Source organism: Schistocerca nitens, chromosome 5, assembly GCF_023898315.1.
Source record: "Schistocerca nitens isolate TAMUIC-IGC-003100 chromosome 5, iqSchNite1.1, whole genome shotgun sequence".
Classification (NCBI taxonomy): Eukaryota; Metazoa; Arthropoda; class Insecta; order Orthoptera; family Acrididae; genus Schistocerca; species Schistocerca nitens.
The window spans coordinates 821,174,839-821,190,404 of NC_064618.1; the positions used below are offsets into that span (position 1 = coordinate 821,174,839).

The window sequence follows — 15,566 nt, forward strand, 5'->3', positions numbered from 1 at the left end:
GCACAACTTCTTCTCCAAATATAAAATGCTGCTTTGGAGGAATTTTTTATACTTTTAAAATAACTCTGTACACTCGAGAATACTTTGAACTCAATCTCACTGTATTTTCATCACACATAACATTTTTTATACAACTAAAACTTTTTTCGTAAGCTCGACACCTTCCGGTCCATCAGAAACTACCACATTCATTTTTCCATAAATACAGTCTACAAATCTCTCCAAGGTTAACAAGACAACTGTCCGGACCTTACAAAAGTAAGAGAATGAATGAATAAGTAAGGGTCTCCTCTCTTCTTTCAACAACATTCAAATGTTCACCCAATAATGTTTGACATAGCACGGAGTACGGGCGCGTTTACTCCTTGAGCCGGACGTGTAACTTCTTAGGCGGGCTCGGCGATTACCTGCTCGTGCCAACCATCCGTCCGATACACGTCCATCCTGCACCCACATAATTGTGGTGCAGTAGACACAGTTCTACTTTACTACACTCATCTCTAAAATAACGCATGTTCCAGATGGTGGAAATACGAGTGTCTATAGAATTTACCCTGAAATTCTCGAGGCACTACACACTCATAGACAATAAGTGGCATAACTAGCAGTGGAGGGTGTCAAGAGGATGTGGAAAACAGTGAAGTCATTGTTGTAATGTGGAAATGGAGCAATTTATCTGACGTCTAATAGGGAATGATCATTGGTTTTCGGGCCAAGGATGGAAGCATTTCTGAAAAGTTTGTAACCTGTTTGTGTTCTGCCGTGTTTAAAGTATACTGTCCATGGCAAAATGGCGCTACCTGAAACTGGTGCCGAGGCAACTGTGGTGCACCATGGGCCATAGATGATGGGGGTGAATGACGGCTGTGGAGATGTGTGCAAATGAATAGACATACAACAGTTAAGCAACTGACTGCCCAATGAACCGAGGTAACAGTGCCTCCTCAACGACCGTTCAGCAAATGTTGCTGAGCATGGGCCTCTGCAGCAGGTGCCTGGTTTGTGCACCGTGCTGATTACTGTTCATTGGCAACAAAGGTTGGAATTTGCACACCAATACCACAATAGAATGTCTACTGAGTGGTGACAGGTGGCTTTTTAAGATGAATCACATTTTATGTTCCATAGGACGGATGGCTGTCAACATGTACGGTATGAAATGTCTGAAAGCAAACATCTTGTAACAATTGTCAAAAGGGTCCACGCTGGAGGGCATTCCCTAGGTGATCTCATCATTCTGGAAGGCACACTGGACCAAGATGTGAATGCATCTATCCATGGGGACCCTGTCCACCCCTAAAAGTAGTTTGTTTTTTCTCAGCACAATGGCAGTTACCAGTAAGACAATGCAACATGTCACATAGCTCACAGATTATGTGTGTGGCACGAAGAGCACCAGGACAAGTTTACCATACTCCCATGGTCACCAAACTTCCCAGGTTTAAATCCAATGGAGAATCTGTGGGATCACCTCGATCGGGCTTTTCATACCCTGCACCCTAAACCAAGAAATTTAGTGCTGGAGTCAGCATGGCTGCAAACCCCAGTCAGTACCTTCCGGAACCTCATTTACTCTTCATGCACATCTCACAATGGTCTGTGCAGTAAAAGGTGGTAATACTGACTTTTGACATTAATGTGACTGGACGGTGTATACATTCCTTGCTGCTGGCACAACGAACTGACTGTATACATAAATGTGATACATTTTCTGCAAATTCGCGATGTGTGGTTATAATTATCACTTACAATATGTACAATTTGGAAATGTCACAGCATTATGCTTCTGTGAAGAAGATACTGACATCTGCTCAACCAATATTAGGTACTTTTTGTAATACACTTCTTATAGTTTACATATATGTATGGTCAAGTTCTTATGATTTATATTATCCCAAATTTTGTAGTCTTCAGAACATGATAGATTAATTTGTTGAAATCAGGAAAATAAAATAAAGATAACTGTGAAACTGACAACTGAGTTTTATGCTTAAATAAATATTTTCTAAATATGCCCATTTGTTTAATAAATCTAAATGTGAGAGAATATAGTAGTATTAGTAGTATATTAACATAACAAGTTCTACTTGTTTCTCTATTAAGCCTACTCAAGAAATTAAATTTATTACAGATTTTAATCTGTTATCAGATAAACCTGCGTGAAGGCAATAGCAAAGTAACAGACAAATAATAAATAATAACTAATTCACTTATACAAAAGATTAAAAACAAATATTTGGAAAAAAATCAGTCGCACGCTTAGTGCAATGATTTGTGTAAACATAAGAAATAAAATAGATTACGAAAACATTTGACGTGCCTTTGAATGATGTTAGAAATCATATATAGCAATTGAAAAATGAAGCAAAAATGAAGTTTGAAGGATTCTCTGTTGAAAACTTTTTGAGACTGAAAATAATTATTGGAACATTTTTACACCTTCGGGCACATATCAAGGCCACACAACATCAGACTGCACAGTCTGCATAATCCACCAGACAAATCTCCTCCAGTACTCTTTAAAATTCTTTGATTCTAAGTTAAAACACTGAACTTTAAATTCTCAATCAGCACCTCATTTTCTGAAGATGATTGTGAGCATCATTCAAAGGCATATCACAGGTTTCTCTTGTCTACAAGGTGTACACCTTTGCTTCCATCATTTTTTCCCCAACATTTGAGGCTTTAATGAAACAAACTGGTTACACATATATCATTCAAAGTATTTGCCATCGCTGGCCACTACTTCCTCCCATCATTTGGGCAGTGTGCGAGTCCTGCATCGAAAAAATTGTTCATCTTTTGAAGCGATCCACGAATCGATCCAATATGTGACCTTCATGAGATTGGAAGTGTTGGTCAGCCAGGCCATGCGCCATTGATCTAAACAGGTGATAGTCAGAGGGAGCAAAGTCTGGAGAATACAGCGGGTGGGGTTGGACTTCCCATTTTAACGTTTCCAAGTACATTTTGACCTCTTTTTCAATGTGGTGTCGAGCATTTTCGTGCTGCAAAATCACTTTATCCTGCCTCTCGCTGTATTGTGGGTGTTTTATCTTTTAATGCTCTGCTCAAATGCATTAACTGCATTCGATAATGAGCACCTGTGATTGTTTCACTTGGTTTTAATACCCCACAGTACACGACGCCGAGCTGGTCCCACCAAATGCAGAGCATGATCTCGGAGCCATGAATATTCAGTTTGGCCGTCGATGTGGAAGCATGGCCAGGATATCCCAATGATTTTTTGCAATTAGGGTTATCGTAATGAACCCATTTTTCGTCCCTGGTCACAATGCGATGCAGAAATCCCTTCTGTTTTTGCCTCTGAAGCAACTCTTCACAAATGTACGAATGCCATTCAACATCTCTTGGTTTCAGCTCACGAAGTTTCTTCTTTCTGAATCATGTCCATAGCCTTGAGACGTTTTGAAATGGCTTGCTGTGTCACTCCCACTAATTGTGTCAATTATTCTTGAGTTTGACACCAGTCTTCACTCAGTTATGTCTCCAATTCTGCATCTTGGAAAATATTCTCTCTTCCACCACTGGGCCGGCCTACGACGGTAAAATCACCGTTCTTGAAGCGTTCAAATCACTCACACTATGTTCTTTCACTAATAGTATCCTTGCCATATGCACTCGAGAGCATTCGATGAGACTCAGCCGCTGTTTTCTTCATACTGAAACAAAACAGTAACACCTCCCGCAAATGATGAGAATTAGGCTCGTAAACTGACATTTTCAATCAAGAACAACTTTATGATGCAGACACAAATCGACTAATGTTTGAATGAGGTTATGTTGACTGAGGTCTGAGCTACCTGCCTGATGTCTGCCATCTGTTTCTCTAGACTACTACTTACTGTTGTCACCACCTATCGGCAAACGGTGGAAGCAATGTTGTACACCTTGTATTTTATTTTTTACTTTTAGACAAATATTTACATAAGACATTTGACTATATTTTTTTATTTTCATGTTTGTTCGGAAAGAATGAAATGTAATATGTTTAAATACTGATCTATATTCTACGATTATTAAGAGTATGTAGATCAAGAGAAAGTAAACGAGGTGTCAATTGAGAATTTAAAGTTCCACATTCAACTTAGAATTTTAAAGGGTTCTTCAGGATACTTATCTGGAGGATTTTTCTTAACTATCCTGATTATTTTCAAGTAATTAAATCTTTTACAGAACAAATTTTCACTTTGCAGCAGAGTGTGCACTGATTTGAAACTTCCTGGCAGATTAAAACCGCATGCCAGACTGGAACTCACATGTGGGACCTCAGCCTTTCAAGGGCAATTTCTCAACCAAATTAGCTATCTGAGTGTGACTCACAACCCAGTCTCACAGGTTTCCTTCTGCCAGTACATCTTCGACCTTCCAAACTTATACCCTTTCTTCCAGGAGTGCTAGTCCTGCAACGTGTGCAGGATGACTTCTCTGAAATTTGGAAGGTAGGAGATGAGGTACTGGTAGAAGTAAAGCTGAAAGTGTGCAATGTGAGTTGTGTTTGTATATCTCAAGTCAGAAGAGCACTTTTCCACGAAAGGCAAAGGTCCCACGTTCGAGTTCAAGTCCAGCAAACAGTTTAAATCTGTGAGAAATTTCCATTACATCTTTTTTTCAAACAATGGAAAATCCAGGATGGAATGTAATAACATTATGAAAAGGAAAGTTGCCACTCACCATATAGCGGAGAAACTGAGTCGCAGATAGGCACAACAAAAAGACTGTCATAAATAAAGCTTTCAGCTCATAAAGCCTTCGTCAAAAAATAGATGACAGACACACAGACACACACACACACACACACACACACACACACACACACACACACTGTGAGCAGTAGCACCAGTGTATGATGAGAGTGGCGACTGGGCGGGGATAAGGAGGAGGCTGAGGCAGGGAGGGGGAGGGACATTAGGATGGGGTGGTGGACAGTGCAGTGCTGATGGAGAGCGCGCACGGATGAGGTGGAGAGAGGGGAGGGCAGCTAGGTGCAGTCGGGATGTTACACAGGGGGCAGTGTAGAGGTGGGGAGAGGGGGGGGGGGTAGTGGGAAAGGAGAGAAGGAAAATGACTGTGTGCAGTGGTGGAATGAGGGCTGCATAGTGCTGGAATGGGAACAGAGAGGCTGGATGATTGAGGCCAGGAGGGTTAAGGAATGTAGGATATATTGCACGGAAAGTTCCAACTTGTGCAATTAGAAAAGCTGATGTTTGTGGGAAGGATCCATATGGCACAGGCTGTGAAGCAGTCACTGAAATGCTCAGCGTGCTCAGCAACAGGGTGGCCCAATTGTTTCTTGGCCAAAGTTTGTCAGTGGCCGTTCATGTGGACAGACAGCTTGTTGGTTGTCATTTTCATAGGTAGCCCTCTCTCTAAAGGGATAGCTGACATTTGTGAGTGGACTGGAGTAGGTGGTGGTGGGAGGATGTATGGGACAGGTTTCGCATCTAGGTCTATTACAGGGGCATGAGCCGTGAGGTAAGGGGTTGGGAGCAGGGGTTGTGTAGGAATGGACGAGTACATTGTGTAGATTCGGTGAACAGTGGAATATCACTGTGGATGGGGTGGGAAGGATAGCGGGCAGGACAATTCTCATTTCAGGGCATGACGAGAGGTAGTCGAAACCCTGGTGGAGAATGTAATTCAGTTGCTCCAATCCTGGGCGGTACTGAGTTATGACAGGAATGCTCCTCTCTGGCTGGATGGTGGGACTGTGGGAGGTGGTGGGAGATTGGAATGATGCATTGTGTAATGTATAGGGAGTATTTGCTTTCTCTTCACTCAATGAGTTGACTAAAAACTGACCACAAGCAATATTTAAAAATTTTCACACATACAGAATGCTGAAGCGTATATTGAAAAATCAATGTTAGATGATTTTAATAGGTAAATCAAATGGTGTCAGGCAGCAGGAGAGCGAATAAATGGGACAAATATTTGGTATATTTTTAATGCTCAACCTATTTTAATTATCTTCAAAGACCACTTTTTATTGTACAGTCTCTCCAATTTAGCAGTACTTCACTCTACATGTTATATATTTGCTTAGTAGCTCACATCCTACTTGCCTTTATTTTCATGTTCCCTCTAACTTTCCGCTTTCTGAATCACTTCTGTGATGTGACACACATTTTATTTGTAAATGTGTTTTAGTTTCTCCTGTTATGCTGTGTATTCTTTTAACTGGGTAAAGTCCATTTGACACAAAATACTACCCTGCAGGTAGAAGTCAACTTAATTCATTACATTAATAAACAAATGGACTGGGTCACACATTTTCAAAACCTGACTGTCTGTTGAAAAGTGATTTACAGATTACAGTGATAAAGAAAAAGAGAAAGCAAAGCAGTTGTCCTAACTATGTAAGAGATAACAAATAAAAGACACTGCTTAAATGAGATGGTGGGAATATACATTATACAGAAAGAGGACTGCATGAAACATTGCAGCTAAATAGCAATCTCTAAAGTCAATAACTTACCACTCCTAGCAATTATCAGTTTCATTACATGATTAGGAACTTTAAATTTAATTTTTTGTACTCACCGCAGTGTAAAGAGTGATTCCGAGTTACATAATGCATGGTTGTCTTTGGTGGCATGCACTATTCAGGTGTCACATATTTAGACATATTGTTTGTTTTAGTTTCTGAAAAATGAGTTGAAGCTAATGCTTAGATGTGATCATATGTACTACTTAATTGCTCCTCAGCATCAAACTGAGTGTGACAAAAAACATACACCGAGTTCCTACATTATTATTAAAATTTTCAAACCACCTTCCATGTCAGATGCACTTCTGGCACTCAAGTCATCTCGAGTAGTTGGAATAACGGTAATGTGTAATAATATTTGAATAAATTGCCCAACTTTTTAAAGAAACAGTTAATCTTCAATGTGGATTGGACAGAAATGTGGCAAGCTTTTCTTTTATTCTCCATATTGAGTTATTTAATATTTGTTAAAAAAACTTCACTGCTATGAAGGCATATAATATGAAAATCTTTAAGCTAACATTTATAGCAATGTCATATGAGATTCACTGATGTCATGGAAAATCAATGTGCAGGTTGAAGTCTCTATAAGTTTGTTCCATTCTGTCGTATGTGTGAAGGAAAATGGTCTGAACAAAGTTATGTGTAAGTATTCTGCTAAAACAAAAAACTGAATGGTGTACAAACTGTGAATATATTTGCTGCTTAGCAGAAGCATCGACAAGGTGAACTGAAACTCCATCAACAAAATTAAGGAGCTTGTTCAGGGTATTTTCCATGTGTTATGGTATAGAGGTCACACAGTCTCATGTGGCTCATTAGATCTCTTACTCCCATTTTTCTTTGCATGTGTACTACACCGAAAATACCTGCACAACAGCACAAATTCTGACAAGCACGTACTGTGTGTCTTGATGGGAAACAGTCTTGTTCCATTCAACCACAGTACTTGCTAGGCACAGCAATAACCAGTTTACTATTCACCCTAACGCTGACATTCAGTAATGTTTGGTTCTATTGGGTTCGTTTTTCTGGCACTGTTAGCTGTACGTTAAAAGTGATGAACAGCAGTATGGATAAGTTTAATGATGAAGAGTAGGCTAATATGCACCCTGTGCATGGGTTGACCACATACAATGGAAGAGAGGCACAATGCCGTAATGCTGAGCCATTCTCACTGTGGCGGCAACCATATCGCAGTGCTTTTCCATCTGTACATTGCTGCCTATGCAAGCCATGTTACAACTCCACCAATATTCTGGAAGGGGGCTGATGCAGCTGCAGAGGCGTTCTAATCTGAGGCAGTATTATTCCAGATGTACACTTATCACTGCATGTGCTTTCTAGGGGTACTGTGACAGCTACCATCTATTAAGGATGATATCCTACAACTGTACAAGAACCTTTTCCAAGGTACATACTGTATTTACCCGAGTATAGCACAAATCTGAATATAAGATGCCCCCTTTCTTTTAAGAGGCTCCTTGAAAAATGTTTATTGCCTAATATTCTGACTAATCAATATTACAAACTTTTATTGACTAAGGTATCTGCCACCCATTCTAAACTTATGCCATTTATTGGTTGTCAACATTTTGATAATACAAGGAGAAATAAAAGAAACAAATGGAAATTGTTTAGATTAATTTTAGCCTGTCGTCAGTGATACCACTATTTTTAATCATCATCATCGTCATCATTCTAACAGGGCAGCTGTGAAACTTATATCTTCATTGTCACAAATATTTGGCTATAAAACACACAGCAGATTTCACTTTTATACTGAGACGAGAACATTACAATGTCTTTTACTACAAAATATATTGTTTGCCCACTGCTCTCTCATTGGCTGTGTAGAACCAGTAGCTCACCCCCCCTCCCCCTTTCAGCTAAGCTAGTGTCACTGTTTCCCCTGCAAGCCTTCCATAGCACTGTGTTTGAGTGAGCAACAGTGAAACTGGATGGCTGTATATTCTCAGATGAAAGTCATAGGTAACAATACCAACTAATGCATAAATAAAAAAGATCACCATCATGATTCAGTCTAATTCTTGAACTTTTGCATGTCCTGCAATCTAGTCCTGTCTGTTGGTACTATCTCCACAATGGTGTCTTTCTGCTATAATTTATTCTTGCGATAACAACTGCAGTCACTTTAGTGTGATTTATTTTGTTTGTTAGACATTTAATTCTGGATTAATTTTATTTCTCATTCCATCTGAATGTAACCACCTTGCTCTAAATCTGATTAAAAGCTGGTAATGTTTTCCCATGGTATTCTAAAGGCCAATTCACACTAGCCATCATGTCATGTATCGACCCATTAAAACATTCTGCAATACATTTCAAATGGCATCATCCACACTGACTGTTCCAAAATGGTTCAAATGGCTCTGAGCACTATGGGACTCAACATCTTAGGTCATAAGTCCCCTAGAACTTAGAACTACTTAAACCTAACTAACCTAAGGACATCACACACACCCATGCCCGAGCCAGGATTCGAACCTGCGACCATAGCAGTCCCGCGGTTCCGGACTGCAGCGCCAGAACCGCACGGCCACCGCGGCCGGCCTGACTGTTCCATCCAGTCATGTCATGTCACAGCACCGTCAAGGTTTCTTGGGATGAAAGTTTTGAATACTGACATCATCTGTCTGCTGTTGATAATGTAATCCCCAAGCTCATTTCCTCCCAATACATGGCTATGCGCAGCTCTCCGTATTTCATTTCACTGTGTTTTTCGTGGTTAATATCATTTTTTTTGTTCGTTATTTGTTATAAATTATTTCATTTTGTTATTTCTTTTATTGAAATTTATAATGGCAAAATATTAATTGAAGCAGCGAGACAGCAGTCTGAATTGTGCAACATTACTAAATTACTTGTCCCCCACTACATTTCTAAGGTGAATTTTGTACATTCTGGTAAGGTATTTAATATTTTAGAAAGCCAGTTTTTCACCAAATGTTATGGCAGCTCATAATACTGTGTTCCTTTTAGCGACTCTGGGTGCAATTTGATGTAACAAATGAAAATGTGATGATTCAGCTTTCAACAATAAAAAATGAAGATTTCTTTTCCTCGAGATCCTTGTGTAGTTGCGAAATTCCGAAATTCCCTTTCTGTACAACATAACAACATTTTTGGACCCACATTGTGTGTGTGCACTTCACGCGTAAAAAGAGTTGAAAATCATCTTGCAAAAATCACAATTCCTGTAAGAAAAATAGTTGCGGACAGCCATGTGAGTTGAAAGAACATCAATTAAATTGACTTGACATGTCACGACATGACAAGACAGTGTGAATACACTTTCATGTGACAGAGCCATGGTATGATGGACAGTGTGAATTGACCTACATATTGGAACGGGTACTGAATTTTCATTTGCAAACCACTTCACAAATCATTAGTTTCTCATAAGCAAATAAAATACTGACTTGGGTTCACAATCATGTAATGGTTCTTGAAGGAGAAAATTTCTGCCTTTGAATGTTATCTTTACTTAAAAAGCAGGATAAATGTAGGTATACTGTATCCATAAATGTATAAGAACTTTCATTCAAGTACTACAAAAGTTCGTGAGTTGATAGAATTTAATGCTATTTCCTCCTAAGTTTCACAAAATTGTCAATTTTTATAGTAGATAGTGGTAGTGCCTAGTTCATAGTGTCTCATGTATCCTCTGTTGCACTAATGCCGGAAGTCAAATGTCACATGACTGATCAAATGTGATCAAATACTGAATCGAGCGCTTCTGCATATAGGGAAACCTTGAGCTTATTCACATGAAAGTATTGTTTGTTAAGCTCTACCCTTCTGAACTCTTCAAAATAAATTTGTACGAAACCTCAATAGTCAGTGCTTTAGCTGTAGACATAAAACTACCCATATATTGATCTATTAAACACTGTAAAAATGTTTACCTCAGCAGCAATAGTTTAATCTGCGAATATAAGGCAACTCTGCAATTTTCGAATGACAAACTTGGGAAAAAGCTTCATCTTATAATGGGGCAAATACAGTATTGGTATGTACTCCATATAATGGACGATAGTGCACAACCACACAGGGTCCATGAGAAATCTTTCAGAAAAAATGGGAAGTGGAAGATTGATTATGAGAATAATAAAGGAAATGTATGAATGAAGTGTGAGTGGTGTAAAAGTAAAAAGACACAAGATGGACTAGGTCGAACAGACAATGGGCTGAAGCACTATCCCCCTCCTTTTCATAGCAGTTATAGGTGAGATAATGCCAGGAGAGGCACAATGAATAGGAAGATGAAAATATGAAACCAACGTGTTTGCCGATAATTTAATGCTGCAGTGTGGTGGAGAAAGAGAGGTACAAGAAAGGCTAAATATATGAAAGGAATGGGTGGGGCATTACAGATTGGAATTTAATGCAAGAAAGTGTGAAGTGATGCTGACAATGAGGAATATGGGAGGGGAGGGGACGACATAATAAATAATAGTGGGAGTAACGATAAGAAGATTGGTGAAAGGGAAAGGCAAACCCACAGTCTCCTGCAGAGTGTAAGAGGCCGGATATCAAGCAAGGTTGTACCTCCAAAAAGCAAGCAAATGATATACCAAGCATATTATACCCCAATACTCACATACGCATCACAAGTGTGGGTAATGAAGAAAAGGCAGATGAGTAGGATACAGACTAGTGATGTAAAACTTCAAGAAACAGAATAGGACTTAATAGAATCAATAGATTACAGAAAGAGACTTTGAGAGGAATAATGAGAGAGACCACAGAAGGACAAGATTAAGATAATATTGAGCAATTTAAAAGCATGGAAGTTGGCAGGATACTAATAAAAGCCCATGACAACAGGAGCTAAGAGGCCAAGAAGAAGACTAAGAGACAGATGAAACATTGGAATGAAGGACTGTATGGTCAGAGGAGGAAGAAAATACTGGGTCAGAGTGGAGAGAGAAATGTGATGGGGACAGGAAAGGACGAAAAGGCTTATGCTCCAAATGGACCCAGCCAGGGGCTGCAAACTATAGAAGTAGGAGGAGGAGGAGGAGGAGGAAGAAATGATGATGATGATGATGATACTGGATGGCCTAACCACAAATATTGAGAGCTGCTGTGCATTCTGTATTACCATGCTAGGGAATCACACACTGTTCTGGTGTCCTGTATGACACCAGTGGGAAGACACCATACACTGTGTCATCCCAGACTGGTTTTGCAGTATGTCATTTATCTGTACCAATGACAATGAAAGGTCCTCAGAGGTAGGCTCAATTTTTTGAAACCATTTATACAATGACGTAGGTTAGGGTTCCGTGTAACACACGGTAGGATACATTTTGTAAAAAAATAGCTTAATTTGGCATAATGAAAGAATTGGTGCACATTTTTTATCGATTTGATGCATCTTTCTCAGATAATTATAAAGAAATTGGAGTTCTTCCCCAATTTTACTTTTTTCTCGATTTCAGTGCAATCTGTCAATGGTTTAAAAAAATGTTTCTGACAAAACTTAATTACATTTTTATGGAGAATCCGAATCTGCAATAAAAAATGGGTGTTTCTATTTAAGATTTAAAAGTTTCCCCCGCCCCACCCAAGGGGGCGGGGCCCACGTGTAGTATCATTTGATGTCCTCCTTTGAGCATACGAACTTGTCTTACCCACTGTTTTTACCTGATGTAGAGTTAACGAGATAATCTCATCCGAAACTTTAGATGGACCACCCTGGAATAGTTCCGTCCTCCATCACAGCGGGACCCACATCCTCTTCCTCAAAATCACCCTCTCCAAACCTTCCAGGAATTTCTCACTTCCAGCCTTGCCTCTCAATCCTCCTTGAAAAACCTTAATCCTACTCCCAACATCACCACAGCTGAAGAACAGGCTATCTGTGATCTGAAGGCTGACCGATCCATCGTCATTCTTCTGGCTGAGAAGGGTTCCACGACCGTGGTACTTGATCGTCGGGAGTATGTGACTGAGGGACTGCGTCAGCTTTCAGACAATACTACATACAAAGTTTGCCAAGGAAATCCCATTACCGATGTCCAGGTGGAGCTTCAAGGAATCCTCAGAACTTTAGGCCCCCTAAAAAACCTTTCACCGGACTCCATCAACCTCCTGAACCCATCAACACCCCGCACCACTACTTTCTACCTACTTCCTAAAAGTCACAAACCCTATCATCCCGGCCGCCCCATTGTAGCTGGTTACCAAGCCCCCACAGAACGTATCTCTGCCTACGTAGATCAACACCTTCAACTCATTACATGTAGTCTCCCTTCCTTCATCAAAGACACCAACCATTTTCTCGAATCCCTGGATCCTTACCCAATCTGTTACCCCCGGAAACCATCCTTGTAAACACTGATGCCACTTCCTTATACACAAATATCCCGCACGTCCAGGGCCTTGCTATGATGGAGCACTTCCTTTCACATCAATCTCCTGCTACCCTACCTAAAACCTCTTTCCTCATTACCTTAGCCAGCTTCATCCTAACTCACAACTTCTTCACTTTTGAAGGTCAGACATACCAACTATTAAAGGGAACAACCATGGGTACCAGGATTGCCCCCTCGTACGCCAACCTATTTATGGGTCGCTTAGAGGAAGCCTTCTTGGTTACCCAGGCCTGCCAACCCAAAGTTTGGTACAGATTTATTGATGACATCTTCATGATCTGGACTCACAGTGAAGAACTCCAGAATTTCCTCTCCAACCACAACTCCTTTGGTTCCATCAGATTCACTTGGTCCTACTCCAAATCCCAAGTCACTTTCCTCGACGTTGACCTCCATTTGTCCAATGGCCAGCTTCACACATCCGTCCACATCAAACCCACCAACAAGCAACAGTACCTCCATTATGACAGCTGCCACCCATTCCATATCAAATGGTCCCAACCCTACAGCTTAGGTCTTTGTGGCAAACGAATCTGCTCCAATCCCGAATCCCTGAACCATTACATCAACAACCTGAAAACAGCTTTTGCATCTCGCAACTACCCTCCCGACCTGGTACAGAAGCTAATAACCAGAGCCACTTCCTCATCCCCTCAAACCCAGAACCTCCCACAGAAGAACCCCAAAAGTGCCCCACTTGTGACAGGATACATTCTGGGACTGGATCAGACTCTGAATGTGGCTCTCCAGCAGAGATACGACTTCCTCAAATCCTGCCCTGAAATGAGATCCATCCTTCATGAAATCCTCCCCACTCCACCACGAGTGTCTTTCCGCTGTCCACCTAACCTTTGTAACCTTTTGGTTCATCCCTATGAAATCTCCAAACCACCTTCCCTACCCTCTGGCTCCTACCCTTGTAACCGCACCCCGTGTAAAACCTGTCCCATGCACCCTCCCACCACCACCTACTCCAGTCCTGTAACCCAGAGGGTGCAGACGATCAAAGGCAGAGCCACGTGTGAAAGCACCCACGTGATTCACCAACTGACCTGCCTATACTGTGAAGCCTTCTATGTGGGAATGACCAGCAACAAACTGTCCATTTGCATGAACGGACACAGGCAGACAGTGTTTGTTGGTAACGCGGATCACCCTGTGGCTAAACATGCGTTGGTGCACGGCCAGCACATTTTGGCACAATAAAAAACACACACACAAATGTCAAGCTTTCGCAACCCATGGTTACTTCATCAGGAAAGAGGGAAGGAGAGGGAAAGACGAAAGGATGTGGGTTTTAAGGGAGAGGGTAAGGAGTCATTCCAATCCCGGGAGCGGAAACATTTACCTTATGGGGAAAAAGGGACAGGTATACACTCGCACACACACACATATCCGTCGCACATATGCAGACACAAGCAGACATATGTAAAGGCAAAGAGTTTGGGCAGAGATGTCAGTTGAGGTGGAAGTACAGAGGCAAAAATTTTGTTGAGTGACAAGTGATGTACGAGGGGCGGCAACTTGAAATTAGCGGAGGTTAAGGCCAGGTGGGTAACGGGAAGAGAGGATATATTGAAGGGCAAGTTCCCACCTCCGGAGTTCTGATAGGTTGGTGTCTGTGGGAAGTATCCAGATAACCCAGACGGTGTAACACTGTGCCAAGATGTGCTGGCCGTGCACCAAGGCATGTTTAGCAGCAGGGTGATCCTCATTACCAACAAACACTGTCTGCCTGTGTCCGTTCATGGGAATGGACAGTTTGTTGCTGGTCATTCCCACATAGAATGCTTCACAGTGTAGGCAGGTCAGTTGGTGAATCACGTGGGTGCTTTCACACGTGGCTCTGCCTTTGATCGTCTACACCTTCTGGGTTACTGGACTCGAGTAGGTGGTGGTGGGAGGGTGCATGGGACAGGTTTTACGTGGGGGGCGGTTACAAGGGTAGGAGCCAGAGGGTAGGGAAGGTGGTTTGGAGATTTCATAGGGATGAACCAAAAGGTTACAAAGGTTAGGTGGACAGCGGAAAGACACTCGTGGTGGAGTGGGGAGGATTTCATGAAGGATGGATCTCATTTCAGGGCAGGATTTGAGGAAGTCGTATCTCTGCTGGAGAGCCACATTCAGAGTCTGATCCAGTCCCAGAATGTATCCTGTCACAAGTGGGGCACTTTTGGGGTTCTTCTGTGGGAGGTTCTGGGTTTGAGGGGATGAGGAAGTGGCTCTGGTTATTAGCTTCTGTACCAGGTCGGGAGGGTAGTTGCGAGATGCAAAAGCTGTTTTCAGGTTGTTGATGTAATGGTTCAGGGATTCGGGATTGGAGCAGATTCGTTTGCCACAAAGACCTAAGCTGTAGGGGAGGGACCAATTGATATGGAATGGGTGGCAGCTGTCATAATGGAGGTACTGTTGCTTGTTGGTGGGTTTGATGTGGATGGATGTGTGAAGCTGGCCATTGGACAGATGGAGGTCAACGACGAGGAAAGTGGCTTGGGATTTGGAGTAGGACCAAGTGAATCTGATGGAACCAAAGGAGTTGAGGTTGGAGAGGAAATTCTGGAGTTCTTCACTGTGAGTCCAGATCATGAAGATGTCATCAATAAATCTGTATCAAACTTTGGGTTGGCAGGCCTGGGTAACCAAGAAGGCTT

General features: G+C 41.5%; 1 protein-coding gene across 1 annotated transcript in view; it reads right to left on the minus strand.

The window, feature by feature from the left end:
- The window catches only part of LOC126260006 (cactin), a 148,969-nt gene that overhangs the window by 73,268 nt on the left and 60,135 nt on the right, over nt 1-15,566 (minus strand). The gene's annotated exons all lie outside the window — the stretch shown is intronic.